At 36.4% G+C, this 25,553-nt stretch overlaps 1 protein-coding gene across 1 annotated transcript in view; it reads left to right on the top strand.

Annotated features, from left to right (window-relative positions):
• The first annotated feature begins 3,096 nt into the window (after window positions 1-3,096).
• The window catches only part of pak5 (p21 protein (Cdc42/Rac)-activated kinase 5), a 130,748-nt gene continuing 108,291 nt past the window's right edge, over window positions 3,097-25,553 (top strand). The window contains exon 1 of the mRNA XM_015351350.2: window positions 3,097-3,434. The gene's annotated coding sequence lies outside the window, so the exon portion shown is untranslated. The remainder of the gene's footprint in view (window positions 3,435-25,553) is intronic.

Genomic DNA, 25,553 nt, shown 5'->3' with positions numbered 1-25,553 from the left:
CAGAGATATAGCACTTTTCTGGCGATGGGGATCCCCTCCCCTACCACCACCAATGTGCAGCATCCACCTGGATGATGCGACGGCAGCCATAGTGTGCCAGAACACTCACTTCACATCAGCTATTAGCGGGAAGGAGAACAGAGTGAGGAAGCCAATTTATAGATGGGGATTATTAGGAGGCCATGATTGATAAGGGCCAATGGGAAATTTGGTCAGGACGCCAGGGTTTCTCCCCTACTCTTTTTGAGAAACACCCTGGGATTTTTAATGACCACAGAGAGACAGAACCTCGGTTTTACGTCTCATCTGAAGGACGGCGCCTGTTTACAATATAGTTTCCTCATCACTATACTGGGGCATTAGGACCTGCATAGACCACAGGGTGAGCGCCCCCTGCTGACCCCACTAACACCTCTTTTAGCTGCAACCTTAGATTTTCCCCAGGAGGTCTCACATCCAGGTACTGACCAGGCTCATACCTGCTGAGCTTCAGTGGGCTGCCAGGTGTGAGTTGCAGGGTGATATGGCCACTGGTAATACAGCCCAGCTACTGCAGAGACTGCAGAGACTTTTATAGACAAATGTTTTTTTTCTTTTCTTTTCTTTCTTGCGTACTGTACATACTGTATATAGAATTGTGCAGCTTAGAGCAATTTCTATATTACCTACAGTAAATGGAAACTCCTATGTAAGGAATCCCCAGCCTGAAGAAGGCCCTGCTGGCTAGTGATTTCATTTTTAGAAACAATGGATGAACAGGTTCCTATTCACTTCTGGAGCGAGGGGTGGGAGCCAGGGACAGAAAAAGAGGCCAATCAGAAGGTGTGAAGTCAGGATAGGTGAAGAGAGGTGTGAAATGAAACCTACAATGAATAGAGAGAATTTTCTTCTAAATTCTCTCTATTCATTGTAGGTTTCATTTCATTTCATTTTAGAATTCTTCTAGATTCTCCCTATTCATTGTAAGTTTCATTTCACATCTCTCTTCACCTATCCTGACTTCACAGCTCCTGATTGGCCTCTCTTTCTGTCCCCTGCTCCCGCCCCTCGCTCCTCCTCTCCTCCAGCTTTTGTTCTCCAGCTACATTACCTTTGCTTACTGCCCTGTCTTTCTCACACCTGAAGAAGGCTCCATGGCCAAAACGTTGTGTCTTCTTTCTTATCTTTTCAGCATGGAATAAACCTATTTTTTAAGTTTGCCATACTTGCTTTATAAGTTAAATATTGTGCACAATGACAAGCAAATTAAAAATGTATTGTTGGACACTGGGCACATATTTTAAACCTTCCCTAGTAAATATATCAATAAAGCAGAAGAAACAGAAGAGTCAGAATGCAGACAAAAGCATGTGACTTCATAATAAAATCAAAGAGACTTATGGCAATAATGAAGATCTCCTGTTTGATGACAACAGTAATACGTTTGTAGGTGTAAACTGGGTTAGGATATCTCCAAGCAGTGTCACGACTGTAGTCCCTCCCCCTTAAGGGCGCTCCGGCCCTTTCACTTCGGACATGATTTTGTGCACCTGTCCCCTGTTTCAGCCTGTTCCCAGTCCTCCTTAAAAGCCAGGTGCTGACATTAATGTGGGCTCTGCATCTGATCTCCATATCATGCGAGTCATTAAAAATTAAGGTTTTATTCTCTGTTCCTGTTGCCCCCTGCCGGTTCCGACCCGGTTCCAGTTTTTATCTAGTTTGTTTTGGATGGACCACCCAGTTTTGGACTTTTGCTTTCGTTTGGATTCCCCCTTGGATTTTCTCCAGGATTGTTTGCCTTGGCCACACCTTCCCCGAACACCAGCGCACCAAGGACACGCCCCCTGTTTTGATCCCCGTTTCCTGCATCGATTTTCCCCTATGTTTCTCACTCAACCCTGGAATGTGTTGTCCCCATAGGGTCTGGTAAGAACTGTTTTGTTATAAGCAGAAAGTGTGGAAGACTGCTGGGGAGGCCTTCAATAGTGGATCAATTATTTGCATTCTTGATAAAAATGAGGGAAAAAGATACAATAATAACACAAGTAATGAGCTATATTTTAAGTTTAAAATATGGGAAAAAAATATAATCTTGTATTCTAATGTAATTGCTCAGAGTAAAAGGGTTTTGTTAAGTAGTAATTTTATTTCTCAAAAGCATGGGTATCAAAATTGTGACCCCTAAATATTCTTGATAATAAAAGAATAGAATAAAATCTGCATTAATATTCCACTTTTTATGTTTATTTTAGTCTAAAGGAACTATAGTATGGTATAAAAATGAGGTAACACACATGTAAAATCCATTTGTTATACATCACCAAGGAGGACACAAGAAAATAAATAAACAAAATAAATATACCACTTACCACTATTAGGACGATAATTAAGAATTTTAACACCACTGGAACAATAATAAATGTGCCTTGTAGAGGATGCAAGAGTATCTTGCCTGCACTACCAGTACAGTGAGGAGGATGGGTCAGAATCCAAGGGCCTCATAAGTACAGACCAAAAATATCAAGGATCTGAAAAGATTATATATGGAGGAGTGGCATGTATACAGTATGACCCCCCCCCCCAATGTGATATCCACCTGTAAAACAATAAATCAAATAAAATTACACTTATAACTTGTTGCAATATAGCTCATTTGTTGTGTTTATTTTATACAGCTTTTTGCTCATCTTTCATTAGCAATGGAATCAATAATTTTGGAGTCGACTGCATTTTGCAGCACTAATAACAAATTACTTTTCTACAATTTTAACCTTCTGTTTTCTGCAGTGATACAGTAATTACAGTTTTTGGTCTTGATTAATTATCTATATAAACGATATCAAAACATTTTAAACCAGAAAGAGAATGAGGTGTGTAGACTAGTCAGTAAACATGAAAAATCACCCAGCATAAACCCCCACCTTAATGCACTTACACAGTATGTCAGCATTCTGTGTTAACAATTCAAGAGTCGGACAGCTACTGGCGAGATGACCCACATGCAGTATCCTGTCTATGGAAAGATGGAAGTCAATTAGAACGGCTTAGCTCCTTAACATGGGTGTTCAAATCATTTATTTCTGAAATGAATATATTTTAATTACAAAATATGTCCGTTTTCAAATATTAACTGTATTCTATTTTTCACTACTGTGTTTGGAGTATGTAATCATCATCCTTAAAAGATTCAGTCCTGAAATTCAATTCAGTTCGTGCTGTCTCTCTAGCATATTATCATCACAGCTTGATTCAGGTGCTCTAATTTCCCCAGCGCTTGACAGCCTGAAGCTTCGCTCAACAACAGCCCGGATGTAGCGCACTGTCTTCGCTTCAGTAAGGGATTGTAAAGCACACTGGAGAGCAATAACATGGCGCTGGCAACAATATAACGGCACCCTCAATAATAAAAAAATATATATGGCTAAAGACATGTGACTCATTATCCAACACAGCAGGTAAGTCCGTTTATTTCCGAATGTATTGTATTGTGCGTTATTTATTTTTATTTTCCCCGAGTAGGCTGCCTTGCAGAAATTGCTCAGAAACAGTGCACGCACAGCGCTGACTCCCATTGAACGGCTTCACAGCACTTGGTTCTTACCTTTCTTCAGGATCAAAGCAATTAATAAACAACCATTCTTGCTTTGGATTTGCGACTTCTGATCACTAATCGCAACATTAAAAAGGGATACATATATACTGTATATAGTATGCATGCGTTAAGGAAACTAGGGTGATTTAAAAAATGGATGTACACACTTCGGGTCATGGCATATCCGCATGTTTTTAAGCAGTGTTTTTAGTGTTATGGGGTTGACCGCTTACTACTGTCTATGGAGGTGAACGTTTATTTTTTCAGCAGAGCATGCAACGTTTTGTAGTTTTGAGTGGGTGTTTGTAAAAAATGCAGAACGTCAGCCACATTATCTAGCTCAGCCTTTTGGTGTCTCAAGTGCGGATTGTTAGCTGTCAGTTATTAAGTTCAGTGCGTTGAGACTAGTTGTCTTGAGGAGACATGGGAATACAGTAAGCTGCTCCAGAGCAGACAGAAAGAACCGTTTCATGCCACTATTTTGGGCTATTGTTTAATTTGTATTAAGATACACTCAATATGAGAAAAAATAGTAATTTCAAATCTGTAACAGTCTATTATATGATATAGTCTATAAATCTATTTTATTAAAAAAAAACAACGGTTATGGATTGCATCATGCTCACTTTAACATCAATGTAATTGCTGAAAGTCCAGTTTTAGCAACTGCTATCATTTTTTCTTGCACATTACAGTAGTGTTTACATAGCGAAACTAAACCATTGTGCTGTTTCTGCATGTAGCATACCCCAAGCACATCCTTCCTGTATGTGTTGTTTTAGGTATAATTTGCAAATAAAGACTGGACGTCACTTGTTTAAACAGAGAAGGTATTCAGTAATATAATACTGGAAAATGCAGGCACAGTAATTAGTTGGGTATCCTGTCCTGAAAGGAGCCGGTATCTCGGAAGCCTGAGAGAGCAACAATCTCCGCGTTAATTCTCTCTTATCGCTCGTCTACTGCCTCTAGTGGGAACCTTTTTTATACAGTAGGTGACAGTTCCTTAGCGTAGTCTGATCTAAATAGTGTACACCTTTCAGTACATGTTTCAATTCTAACATTTCAGAAAGGTAAAATGTCAGTTTACTTAATCTTTCTAACCTTAACTTTGGTCTTCTTTGAGGGGTCAGGTTTCAAAATGGTAGAAACATGTTTCTACAGTACAGCACTACAGTATGTCCCCTGATTCAGTTCCAGACTTGCTATGCATGTGGAGTTTGTACGCATGGTTTTCCTCTGGGTACTCCAGTTTCTTCCCACAGTCCAAAAACATACTGATAGGTTAATTGGCTTTGGGAAACTTGGCCCTGGTATGGGTGTTTGTGTTTGTGTGTACCCTGCAATAGACTGTCATCCCATCCAGAGTGCATCTCACCTTACACCCATTGCTTTCTGGGATAGGTTGCAGCTCCCCTGAACTGGAAGAAGTAATACAAAAATGGATGGATGAAAGTACTGTATGCAAAGATAAGGTGGAGAATTAAATATGTTTAAATACTACTTAGGCAGCTCACTGAAGTCATGCTGATTCTATCATTAAGCATGTTTTTTTTGTCCATATCTAAAATAAAAAAAGTCTTTGTTTTTGTATTTTATTTACTTTGTAAAATCTAATTATAGTGGTTCACTCATCTTCTGTGCACAGTATAGAAATTATTCCAAGGGCATCCACATTAGATACAGTACATTGCCTAAGAAACAACTGTATTCTCTAACTTTGACCATTTTAGTATCTCAAACAAATAAGGCCAAGAAAAGGAATTTGAAATGTGTATTTTTTGGTAGTAACAATTTAAATTCTATGGAAAATGATATGCAAGATGCATTTATTTCTGTGTAGCTGTGCTTTGTTGTCCTTGTCGTCATTCCAGTTGTATGTTTTTTCAGCAATTAAAAGAGCCAGCCCAAGTTTGGTGTATGTCTCAAGGCCAAATTATTATAAATGTCATTAAGCTTGTCATGTCTGGTCAATGGAAAGTGAACAAAAAGTTTAAAAAAGTGTCTTCCTTCCACCATTTTTTTTTTGTTTTAAGTCCTATAAAATAGTGATAGTATAGAGCCCTTAAAGGAATTTTGAACATTTACGAACAGTAATGTCTCTTAAAACAACAAAGGGTTTGTCAGCTATATATTTGCTTTTCCGATAGTTTAAACTACCGGGGGCAGAGCGGTGGCTAAGGATCTGCACTTCTGGCTAAAAGGTTGCCGGTTCAAATCCTGCAGCCGGCAGAGGAATCCTTTGGGCCTAGTCTGTTGGGCCCCTGAGCAAGGCCCTTAACCCGATTTGCTCTAGGGGCTGACCCTGCACTCTGACCCAAAGCATCTCTCTGTCTGTGTGTCTCAGGTAGAGCAAGTTGGGGTATGCGAAAAAGACAAATTCCTAATGCAGGAATTGTATATGACTAATAAAGTGATCTTATCTTATAAAACTGGTTGTATTTCATTTTTACGCATTTAACTGTTATTACAGGAGGTGTTAGAATATTCATGGAACTATGTGAATTTTTTATTTAGAACCAGTTATATTTGTGCAGGGGTTGTGTGAACTTATTGGCACAATTTTAGTTTTAACAGTAAATAATGTGAGCTTAGCTTGACTATTTGTTATCAATTGCCAGAATAACAAGGAGGTTGCACATTGATTTGTAACACGTTGAAAGCATTTATTGATGCATAAAAGCAATCAAAGTAAATACATGAACGTCTGGCTGGATACAAACGCCAGTTCATCACATGAGGGTTATGAAGTTATAGCAGATATCAAGAAAAGATACAAAAATAAGTGTTAATGATTAGTATACTATTGGTTACACTAACTCCTTAATCACTCTAATTTAACATACTCAACATTAGGATACTCATAAGTAAATGCTATTACTGTGATTAATTAAATTGATATCTATGGATTAGGATAGCGGTTGAATTCTTGAGATGTAATGTTGAATATTGGGCTATTCTAATCCCCAACTTTGATTTCAGGACTTTTCTGCAAAAGGAAAAAGGAGCAATCGACTGGGTCTGTTGCAGTGTTGTTTAATCCATGCATCTTGAGGAATTAGAGAGAGAAGTCCTGCTGTAATCTCATGTTGATAGTCAGTTCTCTCCTCTGGGACATCCAGGTTAGCATTGAGCTGAACTTAGACAAAGTCATTATGCGGGGGTGAGTGCTTTGTCAGGTACAGTCATACAAAAAGGGGAGAAATGTAACGAACAGTTCTTTCCGGACCCTATGCAGACGACACAGTCCGACAGAGTGGGGAAACACTGGGGAAACGTCATGCAGGAAAACGGGGCTGAAGACAGGGGGGCGTGTCCAAGGTGCGCTGGTGCACAGGGGAGGTGTGGCCGAGGCGAACAATCCAAAAGAGAAGTCCTTAGGGAATATCCAAAAACACACGAGAAAGTCCAAAACCAGGAGATCCATCAGAACAAGGAATTAAAAACACGAAGGCCGGGTCGGAACCGGCGGACAGGGAACAGGAACGGGAACCGAGATTAAAACCTTAACGGGACCAGGCGCTTCCAGGTCCCGGACTCGCACGATATGGAAATCAGCTGCAGAGCCCGGAAAAGCGTCAGCGCCTGGCTTTTAAGGTGGGCTGGGAATAGGGAGCAGGTGCATAGAATAAAGTCTTTAGTGAAAGGGCTGGAGTACCCTTAAGGAGGGGGAACTAATATCGTGACAAGAAACTTGGTTAGCTCCTAGCCTAGTGGCTTCTGCTGAATTATCAGATATTCATATGTGTTCCGGTGATGAAGCGAATGCGCGGTGTCAGCAAGCTAATTGTGAGGTCCTAGCTACGGTCTAGATCTCTGGCAGTATTCTATCTTTAAGCTCAGGCTCACTTTCTAAATCTGTATTTTGGGAAACAGTTTTTAAAATTCAGATATCAGTTGTGGCAATGACGTGGTTCTGTTGTCAACCAGCCAGGTCGGTTTCGTGGACAGAAGCAGGGTTAGAAATGACGTACACCACTTTTTAAAAGTGGGGAAAATAAGGCTGTTGATTGGTTACAATGTCACCAGAGTGGGTGTCCATGCCCTACAAGTAGGTTGCTCGGCTATTTGAATGATTGATCTCAACCTGTCTATTCCTTTAAGACACAACCTTTAAGACCATCATCCAGATATGACTATGGCTAAATGCCAGACATACAGATGGGATGGGGATTGCTGATACTGGTTGGTATCACTGTCCAGGAAGATGCTACTTATCAAACAGAAATCATCTCTCTATATTCCAGCATGCAAACATCATTAGCTACTCTGTAGATGGGATCACTGAGAAGGGCCTCAATCATGAATCTTCAGCAACACTTAATTCTGTGGCTTATTAATAAGCATTACTGCTACATTTGTAAATATAATTACATTCATGTAACAATATCACAAAAGCAGAGCAGGCCAAAAGCAGATAGAGTGGAAGTCTGCATATGATGTGCCAGCTTACTAATTTAATTACTTTGATCTCCTTTTATTTATCATTACACTAGAGTTAGTGATGTGGTTTTTAATATTTTGTGTCTGGAATCAGAAATTTCCACTTAATGCATAAGAATGGATATGGGTGACATGGTGGCAGAGGGGTTAGCATTGCTGCCTCACAGTGGTGGGGCACTGGGTTCCCATACCTGGAGTGTTATCTGCGTGATGATTCCAATTCAGCAGGGTCATGGGGGAGCCAGAGTCTATCCCAGCAAGCAACAAGCACAAGGTAGAGTATACCATAGATGAGATGCGATGTCCATCGCAGAGCACACACAGACACAGACATGCACACATCAGGGCCAGTTAACCTACCTGTATGTCTTTGGATGATGGGAAGAAACCAGAGCTCCAAGGGGAAACTTGCGTGAACACAGGGAGAACTCATCATATGCATTAATTTGATTTTAATCTTTCCTGATCGAGCCTCCCTCGAAACTCTTGCCTCCCCATTTTTAAAAGCAGATCCATTTTTGCATTGAGATCAGGATTACAGGTACCTGGTCACAGATCACTTAAATAGGTTGTATTGTGAACCAATTTCAAAAATGGACTTTAGTCTGACAATTCACATATGATCTGTATTCCATATTATTTATTGTAATAACTAAGCTTGATTTAAACTGGATTTTTTTCTCCAAATTGTACAGTGTTGATGAATACAGAAAATGTGATAACCCAATTGTGGGTTACTGCAGAAGTTTAATCCTGGAGAGACTTTTTTTTTCCAAAATCTCATTTACATTCTAGTCATGTCAGAATTCCAAACGTTTTGATTAATGAAGCTGTCAAGATAATTCAAAGGACAGGTCAAGACAAATAATTAACCTTGGTGTCAACTGCCATCTGTTTTCCAGGTGCAATCTTCTAATTCTTCTTCTTCTTTTCAAGAATTTGTTTCTTTTGATAAAAAGTATTGTATTGATAAAGTTGTATTGCACAGCCAATCAATGAAATGTATTCCTTACATTCAGATGGTACTCAACCCAACAGACCTTAGTCAGACTTCAGAAGTACAAATTAAGGTGGAGACAGAGAGGGCCCAAACATAGACTGCATATCAGCCTACACAACCTTCTCTTTGTGGTATCAGAGAAAAATTCAGACAACATTGCAGCTATGTCTTTCCAGTGCGTCATTTCCATTGCTGAAGTGGCTGGGGTGAGTCTCATCCTTTTGACCCTGGCTGTGAGTTCTTAAGCTTTTTCCAAACAAAGCCAAAATCAGAAGATCTGATCCTGTAGCAGCATGATGCTGATGATGGCAAAGCTGCAATAGCTACTAAATACTGTATAAAAAATATTATGAAAGTCCTCTTACACAACTGTGAAGCTAACACCACACCAAACACAAAAGATACTATGTACAGGTATATTTACAATCCTAAAGTATAAATTATATAAGTCAAGTACCCATTGCCCTCTTAGAAACAAACAAAAACACATTCGGCGTTGTGTCCTTCATTTTCTCTCTCCCTCAGATCTCCAAACTCAAATCTGACCACCCCAAGGAACAGATAATATTCATTATTAATTACACATAAATCAAAACAAAACAAATAATTCCTTTTAAGTATATTCTTTCAGTTTCCAAATATGAACCACCCATCCCATTTAATGGTATCCTTGTGAGACAAGCACTACTAAGCCCTAGTTGCTGAGCCCAGCAATTTTGTAATTTTGATCAATAAATATTTAAACTGAATGTATTTTCCACTTTCTTTTCCAAACAGAGATTAAGGCTGTTTAGTTTTCATTTATCTATGTTTTCTATTGCTTGTGGATTACTGTATTTTGCTTAATGTGTGCACACATAAAACTAGCCAAGCTATTCCCGAACTGCTTTCAAGGCCTGTACTGTATGTATCTGCTAATGACCGTATTTTAACTATAATGTTTGGCTGGTGAATTATTTACTTTTTTTGTGTGTGTAGATATCCACAACCACATTGAGTGCTGTCTGTGCTGGTGATAGAGTTTCCAGTCACATGGTACTAGTAGAAGAATTGCACTCATATGAAAAAGTGCCTATAGCAATAGATTCTGATTTGTATTTCATTTTTTTGCCTATTTCTTCTGGTAGATTTGCTCCAGTTCTCTCAAGTTGCTTAGGGGTTGCTTATGGACAGTACTTTCCAACAGAAACTCAATAGTATTCAAGTCAAGCCTTTGATTGGGCCATTCAAAGACACTATTATTCTTACATCACTCCAGTGTAGCTTTGGTCTTGTGCTATGGTTGATTGTCTTGCTGAAAGGAGAAATCCACCTTTCTACTGTGAAGTTGAAGTTTTTAGCAGATTGATACAGGTTTCCTCTAGTACATGCCTGTAATTTGATCTATCAAGTTTTCCTTGAAAATTAACAAACTTTAAAGTCCCTTCTGAGGAGAAGCATCGTCCCGCTGTGGATGACTGTAGGGATGGTGTTGACCTGGAAATTTCCTGTATTTAGTCTGCACCAAATGTACTGTACTGCTTAGCATTTAGACTGCAAGTTCCCAGTGTGGTCTGACAACAACACAACATTTGACCACATTTTGTAGGATAGCTTTGTTGCAGATTCCATGCAAGATCTGATGTGAGCTTTCCAGTCTGCCACAAAGGTCAGTCTTATAGAGTTGCCAGGATATTCTTGACTGATTTTCTTCCATCTCAGCCACTGAACTCAAAGTTGTCGTTGCCCTCACAGTGGTGTCCTTCAACTGCTTCCTCCTTGTCCGGATGCTCAGTTTGGAGGGGCGGACAGTGTTTTGATGATAAGAGGCACCTTCCATTTCTTGATGATTGAGTAGACAGTATTAAAAAAATATTCAGAGACTTCAATGATTATGTACACTTGCCCTGATTGGTACTTCACAATGACTTAATCTCCAACTTACTTCAAAGTCTTCATGATTTTGTCTTTGTTTTAAATTCTCTCCCTGACCAAGGAACCTCACAGAGACAGGTTTTTGTATTCTGAAACCATGAAAGCCACTTGTATCACACATACTGTACACAGAGGCCACTTAACTAATTATGTGGCTCATTAAGATAATTTTAAAATTTTTAATTCTAAACTTTCCCAGAAGTCTTCAGTTTGAGCACTTAATTTTGAATAAAATATTAAGTGTGAAAAAGTGTATACATTATTTTGTAATTTTGAAAAAGGAACACCATGTGAAACGTCTAAAAGTGTTTCCAAGGCACTATATTATATATAATTATTAAATTAAAACAGATGAATTATGTTCCTTCACTGCTATTAAAACTTTTATCACTTTTGTCATTTGGGAAATGATGAACCTGTAAGCTCCCCCACATTATTTTATTTCTAGAAGAGAAAAATATAGATTTTTTAAATCAAATCTTTTCCTGTTTGATTTTAGGTAAATCTGTCACTATAATTAAAATGCTTTCTATAAACAAAAACATCTGTAGATCTTTAAATAAAAGTTAACAGCATCAGATATTTTTTTTATTTTTGATAGTTGTAGACACATACCCAAACTTTATACTGTACAGTACACAAAAACCGAGGTCATTTGTGGTATCATAAAGTTACTAAGAACATGAAATGCTCAGTCTTCCATATACAAATGCCTGATCACATTACAACAACCCACAAACAGGAAAATGCATTACAACCATGACAGTAGATGCATGCTTATTTGTTTAGGCTACTGTGATACGTAGTACATCTATGTGTATCGATACTGACAAAACAATCTGAAAGCAGTCCCTGGAAAGACAGCTGTGACTTCCAATATGCAGTTTTCAGCAGCAGGATAAAATGATTAGAGGGGCTTGTCAAGCTTGACCTATCAAACTGTTGCTGTAATGACATAAACATTCCACAAAAGACAGCTAACCCCTTTTCTACCCACACACAGTCACATCTGGGATTGTTACAGCTGACATGGGAACAAATTTGATATTTACTTTTAGCATATTTCAAGTCAAGTTTAATCTTAAATATATTCAATAAATGTTTATCTTTTTAATGTCTTTATATTTATACAGAATATATTAAAATGTATGTGAATCCCTTAGTTAAACATGTATAAACATGAGGCTAGACCTAAACAGCTAAGACTGTAGATAAACTAGATTCCTGTTTGCTTTCCCTTGTGGTTTCATACAAAACTAAAACATTTGTATTACCCTTTTTGGAGATACTGTACAATACTGGAAAATTAGCACAAAGACAGATATAGGTAATAGTAATAGTTTAGAACAGCTGCTGCAGATCATTATGGCTATATATTAGTATTGAATATCTTTTCATCCAAACACAACACTACCAGACATAGAGCTGTCTTATGACCTCCCTTTTCATATATTTCCAGATACAGTATAAATATAAAAATATCAAACATCAAAATGGGAAATCAACCTAGTTAATGAGGGACAGGAAAAAAAAATTATTAATAATAACAAAACTATAGCAACAATATTTATGCTATATTTATTCTTGTGTAGGATGCTTTAACACACCCTAAGGAAAAAAGACATCAATGTTTAAATAGGCCAAAGAGAGAACACCTACATCCCAAGAAAAGTGGATTTTACCCAGGACTAAATCTCCCTCTCAAAGACACTTACGCCTGCAAGTTAATGGGAGCCAGTTTCCCTGTTCTAACTATGAACACTAAAATCAGAGAGAATGTATTTAGCTTGAGGATTTAAAAGAAAACAGATTTTTTAAAGACTGGAAGCTTTATTACAAAAGTGCTCAGATTACCTACCCTGATTTGTGATTTTAAGTCCAATATAAATGGGAATCTCTCCAATGCCTTAAACTTTGGAGGAAGCGAATGATGTTTGATATTCGTCCTTCAATCTTCTCTTCTTTGTTTAGATGTTTAGCTGCCTCTCTCGTTTCCCTTCCGGCGTTCACTGTGTTTATCCTATGGTCCATTTCTATGGACAATGCTTTTACACACCCAAAGGAAAAAAAAGTCATCACTGTTGACTGTTTATTCTTTAATATGAATATTAATGTTTACTCTTTAATACAGTAGGTGAACCTAATGATTTACCATGAAGATGTTTAACAGGAGTAAATAATTCGGAACACTCTTGTCTTTTTTTTCACTTGACGCCTAGCATCAGGCAGCTAGGTAAATGCCACCAGACAACACACTTTGTTCTAAGTCTTCTGAGTAATTCAACTGGGAAATGTAAACATTGCTAACCTTGCTGAAACTCAAACTGATACCCCTTCCAGTCATAACAGTATGTATATCCATAATTCACAGATATTTTCTGTCAACTTTGCTATAATAAGGATACTTTGTTTCAAGCAGATAAAAAAAAACGTAATTATAACTGCACAGTATTATCATGTGGGGATTAATGGTGGGTTTTAACAGGAGATAATTTAATAGCTAGATCTACAATATCGGTCATGGACAGAATGCTTTATACAACAAGAAACTAAGAAATAGACAACCACCTTGCTCTGGTCCTCAGTTATTCTGTCAAGTAATACAAACGTACCTTTTCCCTAAAGCAAGAAGAGAAGAGATGGATATACAGAAGTGGCAGCCCAAACAGTATTTGTCTCACTGCGAGATTATTTTTTTCTTAGAATTATTTTAAATATTAAAGATTTAATTTTAAGAGACTTTTTCTTATAACAGACCAAGATGTACCTGCAAATATATTTACACAGAGGTCAGAGGCTCCTAATCATCAGACAGTATCAACCTTACCGTTACGTGCACATCTAAAGGAGTAGTTAACTAAATAAGATCAATCTGCCTTAAAAAAGCAATGAACTTAACATTGGAGAAACTAAATTTCTCCAATTAGTTGAATCATTTTTGGAAAACGACATTTGAAATTCCAGTCACCTTGCACATCAGTAGAATATTATTCAAATATTAATTCTGCTACTGAATATTTATGGTAGAATATCCAATTTCATTCGATATCCTTTGCGGTCAAGGATGTTTGTCTTCCATGAATCCAAAATGTACTGGGAATGTGAGGAGCATGTTTGTGACATCTTTTGTCTCAGAGAGACCATTAAAATGACTTCCATACATATTTTGACATAAAGCATCTTTGATCCAAAGGCATTTGAGGTTATTATTGCTATAGTTATTATGAAGCAGAACAACTGTTCTATCATTTCTGTTGGTACAGTACATCTTCCATCTCTTCTACCATTGAAGACTTGGTTGCCCTGTTTGTTGTTAGAACTGTTTGCTTATTGTGGAGAAATAAGGAAAACTAACATGCCTTCGTGCCTAGGACTGAAGGGCTTCATTTTGTACTTTATCTTGTTAATTTACACTTTATATTTCTCATTTCCCTGCTTCTACAGTTACAACACGAGAGTGAATGTTGAAGCCCTGTATCAATAATCATACTACTGAAAACCCGACCATCTGTGGATTAATTCAGTGTTGTAGATCAAAATGTTCCTTAAACAAACTGGGAACTGGAACCTCTTGGAATGATCATTTTGTTTGACATCATCACATTGTCATGCTCAGAATGGTTCAAACAAGTTTAATGCTCCATTGTAGCTTTTCTATCTAAATAGAAGGACTATTGTCCAAAACAAATGATTTTTTTAATAATGTAAATCTTCTGTTTACTGTTACTGCAATTGTTGCAAGAAAAGGCTGGACAACATCATTGGATCAGTTAACTGCTAGATAACTAAAGGAGCTCAATGAGCCAAATGTTTCTTCTCATTTAAAACCATTCTTAAGTGATTTTTCTGTATACAGGCTTATGATGTATGCATCAAAGTATAGAAAAAAGTTTGTGAACCTTTTAGTATTATCTGAATTTCTGCATGAATGGCTCCTAAAATGTGATCTAATCTTCATTTAAGTAATAATAATAAAATAATATTTAACGAACAACACACATTTTACATTGTCATGTCTTTATTGAACAAATGGTTTAAACAATCGAGGTCATCGATGGAAAAAGTATGTAAAAGTATGTAATTGGAGTCAGGTATTCCAATCAGTGAGTCAGCTGTTCCAATCAATTCAGGTGTGAGTTTGACCTGCCCTGATATAAAAAAACACACAATTTGGTTACCTGCTCTTCACAACAGAGTTCTGTTGAAGTGCAATATGGCCCGATCAAAAGAGATTTCAGAGGACCTCAGAAGAAGAGTTGTTGAAGCTCATAAGACAAAGAGAAAACAAAACACTGCATACAAACACCAAAACCTCATCCCAGCTGTGAAGCATGGTGGAGGGAGTATAATGATATAGGGCTGCTTTGCTGCCTCAGGGCCTGGATGGCTTGCAATCAATGAGGAACCAATGAATTCCAAGTTGTATCAGGACATTCTACAGCAGAATGTCTATGATCTAAAACTCAAAAGAAGTTGGGTCATGCAACATGACAATGTTCCAAAGCACAGGAGTACAACAGAGTGGCTCAAACAGAACAAATTCCATATTTTAGAATGGCCAAGTCAGAGCCCTGACCTCAATCCCATTGAAATGTTGTGGTGTGATCTGAAGCAGGCCGTTCAAGCAAGACGTCCCAAAAATATACATGAACTGAAACAGTTTTGTATAGAGGAATGGGCCAAAATACCTCCTAACCGCTGCGCAGGTCTGATCAGCAGCTACAGTACATAGACCATTTGGTAGAGGTTATTGCCAATAAAGGAAGTTCCACTAGTTACTAAATATAAGGCTTCACATACTTTTTCCATCAATGACTTTGATTGTTTAACCATTTGTTCAATAAAGATACTGAAATGTAAAATGTTGTTTGTTAAATAAGACTGTCTTTATTTATTATTATGACTTAGATGAAGATCAGATCACATTTTAGGAGCCATTCATGCAGAAATCCATATAATTCCTAAGGGTTCACAAACTTTTTCTCACAACTGTAATTCTTTAGATTTCTAATTAATTCTAATCAAATTCTAATTGTACATTTGATTGTATTCTAAAAGGAACAGTACTTTTGTAAAAAGATGTGTAAAAAATATAATTATTTACATTGCATAAGTGACATTTTCTTTCAATTATGAAATTATATGAAATATATCGTTTTTTGCTTAATAAACAACATTGTGAACATAAAAAGGATGTAAGTAAGCATGTAAGGGTATCATAAATAAAACGATTTACTGCAATAACCAAAAGAAAACAACTTTAAAGCATTTATCTGACCTCAGGAGGAGGTGAAACCAGTAATTAATTAATGACAACATAAATCTTTTAGTCTGATCCTAATTGAATATACATTTTAAGTAATATACAGAATATACAGTAAGGGTAAATCCAAAACAGTACCACATAAGAATGTAAATGATAAAGAATAATCTTTTCTTCCTCAAGAGCCATGTGGAGATTTAAAGTATTAAATTTGATATAGGATATCTCTAACAAAGACTTTGTTTTTGATATCCTTAAGGAATATACTGTATTTCACCACATTTAATATAAGAGACAATATTCTAGTAGGACAGTGCATGAGTACTTGTATACAAATGTCACAGATATCCAGAAATAAAGGTCAGACTTATTTAAATTGAGATAATTTCATTAATAAAGGGAATGTCAGCCCAAAGTAAAACATTACATTGTGTTCCCTTTAATCACAATAATGTTATATATTATACCCCGAGGTTAATGAGACATAAAATTCACTGTGTGCAGATAACTCATTTTTAATGCTTTTAAGTATTACAAAGAGGGCTAATCCTGATATGAACTGATAAACTCTTTAGAAAATGCAGGACTGAGTGTTTCTGTTTAGTTGTCTGGAAATTCTGGCATGAAATCACTGCTCACTGCTTTTAGCCTGCCAGTCTGCATCCCTTGTTACCATGGCAATGTGCAGTTCCACTCTCAGTTACTCTCAATCCCTCTGGACTAGACAAGTCACCCCAGCCCCAGTGTGTCCCAAATATCCAGTGGAGAAATGACAACTGCTACAGTTATAGTACTATGACTAGTACTGAAATAAATAGTATTTGCATTTTAGATGCAACTATAATTGTGTACATTGTGTGCAACAGATCAGTGCATGCTGTATCTTAGTTTTTTTCTTAGTTTTTTTTCTTAACTATTAAAATAAAATGACTATCAATTTATTTCCACTTTCCCTTTTTTTTCTTAATAATTCTCTTTATGATCGGGATTTATATTACTGTTTCAGAGGTTTGTAAATCATAAACTTGACATGCCATATTTTTTCATTAACTACATATGAAGTTTAAGAGTAATGTGCTTTCAGGGCATTATGGATTTAGCAGTATAGTACAAGTTTATGGTCGGTACTTTTGACTTTTGATCGTACTATAACTTTTTTAATGCCTTTTTTGTAGAATGAAAATTTAAAATAAAGAGTGTTTCATATTATAGTGTCCATCAGATCCACATAAATATTGAGTACAATGGGAATGAGACATGTTCACAAACTTTACCTTTTTTAGAGTTATGTGACAAAATGCTCAAACATACAGTATTAGTCCTGTGCTAAATTTTGTGAACAAACTAGTATAACGTTGGGGTGTTTCCATTTAAGAGGTGTTCTGGGTTTTTATTTTTTGTCAGATGAGAAGTAACATGCAGTATTCTAATTTCTCATTTGTAGTCTGTATTTTACACAGTAGTAGTTCAGGTGGGTAGCTGCGTCAGCATGTGTAGGCTTCAAAGGAACAAGTAATATGTTTATTCCGTGCTGAAAAAAAGAATAAAGAAAATGCAACGTTTCGGCCGTGGAGCCTTCTTCAGCATGGAATAAACCTGCTACTTGTATTTTATACCACCTATTTTGGAATTGTCTGTTGGTTGCTTACAACTTCCTTACAAGTGTTGTAGCTAACTACAGTGACCCACGTAGGGCACAACTGCTCAGTAAAATTCGGGATAGGTAGATGTTGTTCTTGTGCCTTCCCACCAATTACAGTTATTTGTCCTTTGACATGCTGCAAGCCCCAAAGTTCTTTTCAGATGGGGAATGAGCATTGATGGGGTAGGGACTCAGTAATGTCACTGCATGCCTGTGGGTGTTTACATGAGTCACTTTTTTGCCAAGAGGCAAAGCAAATGCTAGTTTAGGAAAATTGTTTTGTGGTAGATGACTCTGACATACACATGTACTCACGATTTAAGACTGAATTATGACTCCACAAATAACAGGCCAGTTTTTGACAATGAGCCCAGTAGAAAGTAGAAGGTTTAGAATGTCTCTTGTCCCTTACCAAGCACTACCAGTTTTTTTAAAATGGTTGATGTTACTTTTCTTGTACTTATTTCACGTAACCATAGCATTATTGCAGTATTATTAAACTCAAGGGGTAATGAGGGAGGGATTGTGGAGATATGAACCGTGAGATATGAACTGTATCTATATTATTGTACATGAAGATATGTGCAGAGGTTAATTCCATGCTGAAAAGTATAAAGTAAAAAAAGCTATGTTTTTACATTGGACCTACTTTAGCTGTGAGCTGACACTGCTAGACTGACATAGTGTCCTTGGACAAGTGTTGTCCCAATTTTAGTCATTTTGTACTTGGGATGTAATGAGTTTAAAAAGAGGATGTGAGTTCTACTTTCTATAAGTAATTTATTTACATCTTATAATAAAGACGTTAATTTATAGGAAAGTGTATTGGCTGTAATGCTTAGGGGTAAGAATACAGTCTCCATCTCTAAAATGTTTAATTTATGAAAGGGAAATGAAGGGTTAATGGACATAAGAATGTGCAACTGAAATTAGTTTTGTATGCTTTTTAAAACTGAATGAATGGTATCTATATAGAAGAAATAAAAAGTGGAATACTAAGATAAATTATTGGTTGTTTTAGGCAAAAGAGGTATAAAAATGAAAAGTCTTGTTATTTTGTAATATCTTAGTAGATTTTCTAAATAGGGGTATGACTGTTTTAATAGGTGTTTAATGGTTCAAGGAGAGTGATAAATAGGAAAGGAACAAATAATTCCTGAATTGTGTCAGTACTGACAGGAAATGTGAAGTAGTGTTCATTAAGTATTCTCTCTAATTTGGCTGTCGATCCTTACATAGCAGTTTTGTATGCTTATGCTCATTGATATTTTTAATGACCATGTATGTAGACAGTCTGATGTATGGTGTCACATTCTGGTATTTGTTTCTCTGGTTTTCATTCCTGTCATACAGGTCTTTATCAGTTGCTAATTGAAATGTACTTGTAAAATTTGCAAGACTCTTGTCCTTGAGGAATAGAGTTACACTTACCAGTGTTAAACAATACTAAGTGGAAATAAATATTTTTAAGACAACGTATCTGAAAAAAAATAGAGTTGATTAATTTAGACAAAAAAATGCTCTCGTCTTATTTCATGTTGTTTAGTAGTTAGATATGTTTAAAAATTATTATGTCATAAACACTGATGGGTGGCAGGGTGGTGCAGTAGTTACAGTAGCATTGCTGCCTGGCAGTGCTGGTACCCTGGGTTTTTGTCATTAAAATTATATGTTTAATGGGAAAAAAAATGATAGAAAAGTAGTACTGACTCTACATACTTAGTTGCACTGTACAATGACTTTCTTTGGTTTCTGTAATGTTTGTTTAACTGCTGAACAGACAGTGATATCAAGGTCTTGACTTATAATCCATTTGGTCATTTTCCTGAGGAGCAAAATTATATCACCTCTGAAGTGACAGGTGCATGTTTAGGTTTAGAAATCATTTGCAGATGTACTGCATCCAGATATCTTTGTAATGGAGCTTGACCACATAGTGCCAAACTAAAAAGAATGTTTATGTTAGGGTATTATTAGATAACTGATCCATGTATTTCCTCCCGCTGTTCTTATAAAAAATAAGGTCAAATATGTAAATTATTTTTTCACACTGGAAATTAATATTAATTAAGAACAGTACAGTATGACCACCTCTCAATCCATCTTTACCATCACATTCTGTAAGTATAAATTCAGATATCACAAAAAACTCTGAAAACACTAAAGGGAAATTGACTAAAGTCTTTGTTGAAGTACTTCCTTGTTTCTACAACAGTGTGTCAATTAGCCTGCAATATTAGTCGGGAAAAATCACATGGACTCAGATCAGGTGACGTGGGTCGCCAAGCCAGTCTTCCAAAAAAATGACAAATGCTAGCTACTTTTACTTATTGTGTATTGCCTTTCAAGAACTAGTAGCTAATGTTAAGGAGCTGATGTTGTATATTATTAAAATAACACATGAGGGAATGAAATTGCACTCAGAAAAACACTATATTTTGCTTTTCTATTATCATATTTTTTAGACATTTAAAAAAATATTTTTAAGTTATACAGTGCATTTCTGCTTTTTAAAAAAAGCAAATCAAAATTGTCTTTTACTTGAATTACCTAAGTATACATCTCTGCGTACAACGATTAGAACTTACAGAAATGTATCAACGTATTGGGCCACCCTGTATACCTTTTCTGACAGTATTATGTGAATACTTCACATAATACATGGTTATGTCTCTGAGTTCTGTTGCACTTTCTTTCTCTCTTTCGTCGTTATGCACTTAGCTAATGAGAATTCACAGCTGGACTTTAAGTGAGGCCTCTCAGATCTAGAACTGGAAGCAATAACTAAACTAGTGCAATGATTTATTGAACAGTTTGCATCAGTGTTACAAGAGATGTTCATTACAAGCTGACCATACACTACCGATTAATTCTTCATGCAAAATAATTGATTCTGATGTGTCTGCCCTCATGTACTCTCTGTTCGGCTGGAGCCGAGGTGCCAAATATCCTTTAAAAGCTGTTGCACAAATGGCTCATTTTTGGTTGAATTCTTTATTCTAGAATATCAGTTATTTAAGTAACTTTAAATCATACACCAAAACTCATTTGTATACTAATTCTTTAAACTCACTGATGTATTTACAATATAATTACAGTACAACAGTCCATAAGTCCATTATTTTAAAATAAATATTTTTGTGGGGTGTTACGAGGCCAGTATGTTTGCTATATACTTAGAGTCACAGCGGGACTGTCAAATTGCATTATGTTTTTATTTAAGAAGCTTGAATGCACTTGAGCAAAGCTTCAGCAGTCATGGAAATGGAAATATCTGCACATTAAGGTGACCTCATCATAACAGGCCATTTTGTTTCACAGCTTTCTTTGCTGTTTTTATGTGTCTGCTTCTGTAGCAAATCTGCTGAATTTAATTATAAACACATGTAAAAACACAAATGATTTTTGTAGCCCTCTTTTCTTTTTTTGTTACATTTATATATTTCTATAAGGCAAAAAATCCCATCTGCACAGGGCTTTTGGTGTGCAAGATTCTTTTTCTAAAGGAAACCACTTGTAGGGTGCTTCAATGAAGGAATTTGCATTAAAAACATTCTGCTGGTCTCAACACTGAAATAAATTCTCAGATGGCATGTTTTTACTGTTCAGAATACAGGCATGTTTATACCAGGGTTTGATGGTGGTACTTGATAAGGGGAAAGGTTAACTATGATTCCTAATCTTTGTATTTAGGAGCATGTTGATTAAACAGTGTGAAGTGAAATTACAGAAGAAGTATCAATTTACTTTATTTATACATCACTTTTATTTGGAATAATGTAGTTTCATTCATTCATCATCAATAAATCTGTAATAAATCTGCAGATGGGCTCTACCTTTGTCTTACAAATGTTTCTACAGTGGCCATATGAAACACATTTTTTGTGAGTTCTGTAGTCCCTGACAACCTAGTCTTGCGTGAAGGCTAAATTAAGACAAAAGTTTGATTTCAGAAGTAGGGAACTATTTTAATTTTATTTGGATTTAAATATTTTTCAGTGATTTAAAAAGGAAAATGGTACAGAAGATTGTTTTCTAAAATGATGGATATATAAAATATTGTTCTGTGCAACAGTTTTTGAGAAACCACCTCCATGTTTGATATGCTCTGGGTAGTGTTAGACCTACTGTATAACAGTAACAACAATGAGTACATAATTGATTGGTTTGTGTCCACAAACTGCAGCCGTTTCTTCAAATTCATTAGGCTAGTGTTTGCACAAATCCCCAGGTAGTTCTGGATGTTCTTCATGTATTTTCATGTTTATAGCTCTATTAATGAACATACAGTATTTGTTTGCATATTTTGCAAAACAAATGGAGGTAAAACTGATTTAAAGTCAGTTTTATCTTCTTGCATTTGAAACCTTCATCTAACCTTAATGAAACCTGTCATCAAAAGTATACATTAAACTGTGTCATACATTTCATGCCTTATAGGGATTCGTTGCCATTTCTCAAGGATGTTCCCAGGCCTAGTGCCTTCTTTAACAGTTGTGAATCCTATTACACCACAAGTCTTGCATCTTAACACTTTTACACTTTTACACTTTTGATTTCCAGAATTGTGTCTGGTGAAATCTCAGTAATCAGAAAGAAACTGTTTTTTTACATTCAACAACAGCGATCTTATAGTTTTTGGGATATCTACCATTTCAACATATTTGGACATTGCAAATTAGGTAGGAGGTAATGAAACTACATGACTCAATATTTGGAAACAGTTTAGCACTTGCAATACTAAACAGAGTTGCTGATTATAGTGTCTCCTTTGTATTAAGCCCTCAATTTAAAACAACAATTACAGTATAATGCATAAAGAAAAGGATTGTAGTCAGTCTTTCTTTTTAATATTATACTTTTAATGTAATTTTATGGAATCTTAAAAGTAGAAAACTAACATTTTTAAAAGACTAACAAATGCAGACATTTTCTTATGTCAAAAGACAAAATCTTTTAAATGAAGTATTATTTTACAGTTTGAGAGAAAATGACATGAGTATGTTCGCTCACAAGAGCAAAGTTTCCACATTTTTATCTTAAAACATTTACTATTCATCTTTTCCATCTTGAAATTTCAAATTATTTTGAATGGGTATAGATATATTTCTTTCTTAAAATTAAAATGAACAAAATCATATGTTCTGTGTTTTATAAGCTATAATTTGCTGTAAACAGCAAATTACAACAAATACACATGTGCTTCAGGTAGCGTTCAGTTCCAAAATTTGCGTACACAGAAGACAATTAATCCTGACAGCTCCTTATCTGCATAATTGCTAGTTTTGTACTTATATTTTGAAATCAAAGGTTTTAACTCCTTTCAAATGGAGATAAGACGTTATGTGTAATTTGACAGCCAATCTGATGTTTTTACATAGACTTGTGATTTCAGAGGAGACGTTTTACAGTTAAGATTTTTTAGTAATATAAGGTTGCCTGAGTGCTCTTTCTCTTATGATTTCCCTGAAGGAGTTCAGATCGTAAGTGAACATTTTAATATTTTAAACCAGTAAAAAGCAAATTATTTTCATTGAGTGAATTCATATAAAACCAAGTAATAACTTTTCTACAATAAAGGCAACAAATGGACAGTTCTATGGGCAATTGTATGTACTGTAATTGTTTTTTTTTGTAAACAAAGAATTTGGAAAATAATGTTGGAAATGTCTTAGGTGCCGTATCAAACAAGTTTGTTTCCATATTACAGTACATTCAGGATCTTTATATGACAGGTGGGAGTTTGGGATCATGCAGCGAAGGCTCCTGGAGCATAAAATTTGGCATGGTAACATACTGGTTATAAAAATAGCAATACAGGTGCTCTCCACTTATTACAGATACTGCTATTTGCAGATAGGAAAGGAGGTAAAGTAACAGATCTCCCTTGTATGGAAGGTGGGCATGGAGAAACCTGCCACATTAAGCCCCATGTAACCCATATAAGGCAGTGCCCGAACTGATATTATTGATCAAAAGACAACACGCATGAGTCTTACCCTGTGATTCTAACTCTAGATCTCCCTAGAACAGACTGGAGTTTAAATGGTACCTTGCCATCTCACTGGGAGATCTGGTATCTCACTGTCCCTGGACAGTGAGGATCCTAAACAGTTGCCTCTTACTAATACACTAACCAGTGAGGAAATTGTTTGCCCAGCGTCACTCCACAATACCTGGTCTCTCACTGGCCCCTGAAGTAAGTATAAGAATCTATGTTACTCTTTGACATACAGTACCTCCCAGTGAGGGTGTGATTGCTCTGAGTCAACCAATCAGAATCCCACTGTGAGACTCTGTCTTGCTGCCACACCTAACAGTGAGTGCCCAACTCTCCTGAGTCAACCAGGACCGTTTACTCACTAACCTCTTAAATAGGTAATCTGGCTTCTCCTAACTGGAAGGCTAGGTTAGGCTAGGTTATCCCTAATAACCTTCTGCTTATGCTTTGTTAATGCATTTCACAATGTGTCTGGAGTTTCTCACCACTGTCCTTTGGCGGCTTAAACCCTTATCTGACACTCCAAATCCAGCTGCCCTGTTACAGTTACAGGTAGATACAGTATATTGATTCATCTTCAAAGATGTCTTTAAATATAAAAGTCCTATCACACAAAGCTTTAGTGGAAACGTCTTCAATTATATTTTGTCATCATACATAATTGTGATACAAAATCCGGGTGACACCTGGACAAAGAGTACAATAAACTTCATGGAATCATACTGTTTGTTTATTGGAGAACAGTACATGGCTTTCCTGGTAAGATCAGTGATTTCTACTATTGTTGTGATCATTTGGTAGAAGCTCAACTTAAGTTTGCTATAATCTACTTATTCTTATTTGCTGTTACCAAAGCTTTTGCTGCTGGCCTATTACCTTTAAATACACCCAGTGAGGATAACAAGCCCTTTTAGTATTTATTTGGTTATATTTATGTGATGTAGGGTAAGTGCTTTGAGTAAAATTAGGTCTAACTTGACTGTATGCAGCTGGGAATCAATGGCAGATGGGATGTGTTTAATTAAATCATGGTATAAATAGCCAGAAGCAATATACTGTAGTAAAGCTAGATGGTGGCGGAATCACAACTAGAGCAATGGACTGTGTGTAGTACTGTAAATTAGTAGGTTCCCCTTGTGGGTCTTAGAGTTAGTAGACTTTCTGCTAGATCACTTTTATGCAGATAAAACAGCTAATGAAAGCTGGCAGGGGTTGAAGAAATAGAAGTTTTATTTTAAAGTACATATTTTCTCATTAAACACTAAAGCAGGAAAGATTATATTTTTTGTTGAGCATAATGTCTTTCTTGGTTGTTATCTAGCAGTTGTGATCAGATTTGGGGTTATTTCCAGGTCACTTCTATTTCAGTTGTGATCAAGTGAGGAATAGTTAATGAATAGTTAATGAACTGGAACTGAGAGAATTCACCCGGACTAGTGGCGTGATCTGCTTTTAGTTGTTGGAGATAACATAACACCATGTGCACTTAAATATGGTTTAGGGTGTTTTTGTCCATTTTCTAACCACATTATGCGATACAGATTCATAGGGGAGTTGAAACCTATCATGGCAGGCAATGGGCGTAAGGCAAGATACAGTACACCCTGGACAGGACGTCATGCAATCACATGGCACACAGACACACACACCAGGGCTAATTTTCCCAGAAGCAAGTTATCCTACCAAAATGTCTTTGGACTGTGAGAGGAAACCACAGGA

The sequence above is a fragment of the Lepisosteus oculatus genome, chromosome 2, assembly GCF_040954835.1.
Source record: "Lepisosteus oculatus isolate fLepOcu1 chromosome 2, fLepOcu1.hap2, whole genome shotgun sequence".
In the NCBI taxonomy this organism is placed as follows: domain Eukaryota; kingdom Metazoa; phylum Chordata; class Actinopteri; order Semionotiformes; family Lepisosteidae; genus Lepisosteus; species Lepisosteus oculatus.
Note: the sequence above shows the minus strand (reverse complement) of the source record. Positions and strands in the feature narration are given on the sequence as shown.